The sequence below is a fragment of the Thunnus maccoyii genome, chromosome 16 (genome assembly GCF_910596095.1).
Source record: "Thunnus maccoyii chromosome 16, fThuMac1.1, whole genome shotgun sequence".
NCBI classification, from domain to species: Eukaryota; Metazoa; Chordata; class Actinopteri; order Scombriformes; family Scombridae; genus Thunnus; species Thunnus maccoyii.
In genome coordinates this window covers 29,451,710-29,456,435 of record NC_056548.1, presented here as the reverse complement: position 1 = coordinate 29,456,435, position 4,726 = coordinate 29,451,710, and the positions used below count along the sequence as shown (strand labels likewise).

General features: G+C 40.1%; 1 long non-coding RNA gene across 1 annotated transcript; it reads right to left on the bottom strand.

Moving 5' to 3' along the window:
* Window positions 1-704: 704 nt before the first annotated feature.
* Window positions 705-4,038, bottom strand: LOC121880549. Its single transcript, XR_006091586.1, has 3 exons — window positions 2,935-4,038; window positions 2,696-2,801; window positions 705-1,277 (listed from the first exon to the last, which is right to left on the bottom strand). It is a non-coding gene; the product is annotated as an uncharacterized LOC121880549 (long non-coding RNA).
* Between the last annotated feature and the right edge of the window lie 688 nt (window positions 4,039-4,726).

Sequence of the window (4,726 nt, the reverse complement as noted above, 5' to 3'; positions counted from 1 at the left end):
AAATGTCATATATATTCATATAAGTACATAGTATAACATACACTGATTTGCCAGTTTATTAGGTACACCTAGATACAACTAATCCAGTATCTAACCACTTGTGTTTCTTGACCTGTGTTGGCCCTTGACCCTTAGTTGTAGTGAGATTAATTAGCCACTTTTATAGCTTTAGAGTTCCACTTTCAATTTTTAAGAGAAATAATGTTATTTCTTCTTTGCAAAGTTACATAGCTTTACGTTAACAAATGAAGGGGGTTTGAAATGCAAACAAAACAAATGAGTTTCAAATGCAGAAATATTATCTTATTGCAATACTGTGATTCTCCGTTAAAACAATCCACATAAAATTCAGCACCTCCCAAACCAATCAGACCCATCTTTTTCAAAATCCAGTGTGCTCTCAGGTTTCCAGGGCCTCCTCCTACTGGATGGTAATCACAGGCAGGGTCAGTTGAGGTCAGGCCTGTCAGAGTGGCTCCCAGGAGAAGCTCCCAAGGCTAAAAATCCAAACTATTTTTGAATTCAACTGGGGGCTGAGGTTGAGACCAATTTGAGAATGACTGTAGCACAGGAAACTAATTAGCTAATGGCATGTAGGTGGAGTTTGTTTAAAGTGCTCCACAAACAAACAAGTTTATCTGACATTAAAGAAAAGCGGTGTTGTTCTCAACACACATGGTGTGTATATGTTGACAGGCAGCTAAACACCTTTCCTTCATCAGGACTCTGGAGGCATTTATGTAGTATCCAACAGGTTTATTAACAAGAAGAAAGGGTGACACTATAAAGAAAACAAAAATACAGTCCAGAGATTCATATGCTTAACGGCTTGATTCCACCTGGTCACGTTCCGGCTGCAACACAGCCACCAGAGCTGGCCACTCTAGTCAATGCTTGTGATTCCACCAGACACAGCATGTTTCATGAGCATCTTAGAAGTGGCTCTCTGCTCCACTCTGCTAAAAATATGCAATTTTCAAAATAAAACCAAGTCCTGTGAAGACTTCCGATCATATATCACATCACTACATCAACATTACGTTATAACCAGTGCCACCAGGCCAGAAGTCAACCAGTTAGAGGATATTTGTCACCATGGATGACGAGAGGTTCATCTTGGAAGAGGAAAATTTTATGAAAAAGATTTTATGGCACCACTGCTGCCATAACTGCCCTGGTCCCTTGCCCACTCTCCAGGTAGAGGGATGGCTCTCTTCTCTCTGGCACTGCCGGAGCAAAATGCTCCACTTCTGAAACACTCCAAGTGGGGTATGAAGCTGTGTGGAGGACGAAACAAAACCGTGTCACAGCCGGAATACAATGCATTTGTGTCCAGTGGAATCAAGGGTTTAATATATGTGTTAAATATAAACTTTCACAAACAAGCATAGACCAATCCAAAATAGCCTGGTTTACCAAACTAGGCTGAAAAACACAAGGAAATATGGTCTGGTAAACATCTCTCTTACAAAGCTAACAAATTTGACATCTTGACCAAAACTATAAATGAAGAATAAATACAAAATGACAAGAGGTATAAGATGTATGCAGATGTCGCTTTACACAGATGAAGTGAAATACTGAACAAAGCTGCTCTCCATGGCATGTGCTCAGTGTTGGGTACAAAAGGGCAAGGTCTGCACACTGTTAAGCTCCCAATTTCATTCTTGTTTTTCTTTTTCTTTTTTTTTTTTGAGGCAACATTTTGATCTGTAAGATCTTCCTCAGACTGTGCTCAGTGTTGCCAACTATTTTCAGTTGAAAGTAGGTAAAGCTTGCTCGTAAAGTTGCTGGATGTTGGTAGATGGTATCACGTACTAATTTGCATATCATATATATCATACATTTAAAAAATAAAAGTAAAGAGTCAAACTGGAAAAAACACACTGGAGTAAACTCACTATCGTAAACTGTAAAAAAAAATAACTTAAATAGTCAAGATTAAGGTCAATCATTCAGAATAAAAACAAAGGAGAAGGTAGCCTAACAATGCGAATAAGTGATTGGTCTTTGGGTATGCACATTCGCAGCTCATTCACATATCTGTCTGGCCAATGATTGGTGCTGCTGCTCTGTCCCACCCGTTGAACACAGTCAGTCCAGAGAGCCACAGCCACATTAGCGCACATTCACTGAGAAATATAGGCAACTCATTTCAAGGAGAGGAATTATGGTGTGTCCAGAAAGTCGCTAGATTTGTTGCTTTTTTGGGAAAAAAGTAGCTAAGGGGATCTTAAAAGTTGGCAAATCTAGTAAGTTGCTAAGTGGACTGCATGTGCTCCCACTCCCATTTAGACATACTGTACATCAGCATACCCATAACAGCTACTAGGTGTCACTATTTCAACTTGCAGTAGTTTTAATATAACTATGACAGAACTTTCCCTGACACTCTTAAATGTTGTGAAAAGAATTGAAGTTCTATATCTCTGGTGGGAGAAGACCAGTCTCTGTGATAGGTGATAGAAAGCATTTAGTCCCTTCTTACCTTGCCATTCTTATCTCAAGAAATCAGAAACAGGTTTATTACCAAGTAGGTTTGCACATACAAGAAATTTGCTTTGGTGTTGCGGTGCGTAACAATCAAAAACACAAGGTAAGGCAACTACTACCAAGATCATAAATGGTTTAAACAAACTTTAAACTAGAGACCAGTTTCTTTTTTATCTAAAACACTTGAACATGCTGTACTTACCCAAGTCTCTCATTTTCAGAACAACTTGCTTGATCCCAACCAGTCTGGCTTCAAGAGTGGTCACTCTACTGAGACGGCTCTGTTGGCAGTTCTAGACTATGCAGCTCTGGAGATCAGTGAGAGTGGAAAATAAGTCATCAGTTCTCATCCTGCTTGACCTATCTGCTGCTTTCCAGAATGCACTTTTAAAACACTGCAGAGTATTCAGAAAGCAGTGGCACATCTTGTGTTCAACCAACCTAAACAAGCTCATGTCACACCGTTATTCATCTCCCTCCACTGGCTCCTGGTGGCAGCTTGCATCAAGTCCAAAGCTTTGTTGCTTGCCTTCAAGGTGACCAATGCAATGGCACCCTCCTACATTGAGTCACACATTAGGCCTTATGTCCCCTCCCGTCCACTCCTGCCACAAATGAATGACGTCTGGTCATTCTATCACTGCCTGGTACCAAGTCACGATCCAGACTCTTCTTGTTTGTGGTTCTGCAATGTGGAATGAGTTACCCAGGTCCATACAGTCTGCTGACTCCCATGGTGCATTCAAGAAACGCCTGAAAACTCAGCTCTTCTGTGAACTTCTCAATGTTGATTGTTGCACTACTTTCTTTTTGTTTATGGTATTCCTTATGGACTTGTCTACTCCCAGTTGTTTCTTACGGTAATAATTAGAAAAAAAAAAAAAAAAACTTCTGTCTAGTACTCTCACTTGTACCTAGTCAGCTACTTGAGAGTTTGAACCAACCTCTAACGCTTGATTGTCTTGCCTCGCTTGTAAGTCTATTTGGATAAAAGCTTCTGCAAAATGACAAAATGTAAATGTAAGTAAAATATTCTAAGTGAGTGAAAAGAGCTGTTTGAGTTTAAAAGATATTGCACAAGATATTGACCGGGATTGTGCAAATGTTCACACTATAAACAGTCATGTGCAAATGTAATAATATAAAGAAATGTGTTAATGTAACACACCATGTTGTATGTGATGGGTTCACAGATGAAGAAATTATGACATTTTTATATTAATATAATGTGTAGTGTCCAGGGGTGGGATAGAATCTATGTCAGTGGGGGTCCCATGCCTTGCTGATGAGACTAGCTGCAGTCAGGAATTTTTTTTCTTGTCATGTGAGGTCTTCTTGTCAAGAAGCTGAGGTCTATTAAGACCTCAGCCTCTTGTCAGAGGAGAGTGTTTTAAAAAAGTTTAGTTTATGTCTGGGGTGGGAGCCCAGACATAAACTATGATCTTTCCTGCTTGCATCAGGGTCCTGGAGGCATACAGGTCCTGGAGGGATGGCAGGATGCAGCTGATCACCTTCTCAGCACAGTGGATGATACATTGGAGTTTGACCTTGTCCTTGGGAGTTGCTCCATCATTGCCTTTGTCAAGCTGAATTTCTTCAGCTGCCGCAGGAAGTACATCCTTTGCTGAGCTTTCTTGGCGAGGCTGCTGATGATCTGCTCCCACTTGAGGTCCTGGGTGATGATGTTTCATCTGAAGCGGAAGGAGTCCACTGTGTTGACTAAAGAGTCACACAGGGCGATGGGGACGGGGAGGGCTGGGCTCTTTCTGATATCCAGAACCATCTACACTGTCTTCAGAGCATCAAGCTCCAAGTTGTTTTGTCCACACCAATCCACCTGATTAAGACATAACAGTACTAATAACTGAACATCTGAACATCAAATTTATACACAAAAAACCATTTCCAATACAGTTTTTAACACAGTTTAAAAATATTATAGACATTAAACGAGACAAATCATTTATGGAGTCAACCAGTGTGAAAAATTAACCAAAATAGTGGAGACGTGTAGCCCATCGCTAATGTTACTAACTAAAATTAATCAACAGAAAGTCAGTCAGTGGTTGCTACCCTCATAAAATCAAGACAAACAAACTCTTTCACCACCTGTTTTTCTCTCATACTTAAACTGAAATTATCTCTTAGCATTAGCTGATGAATTACAGCAATTTCTGAGTTTTTGACATATCACTAACCTGAAATAGGACAGGACAGAAACATGAGACAGAGA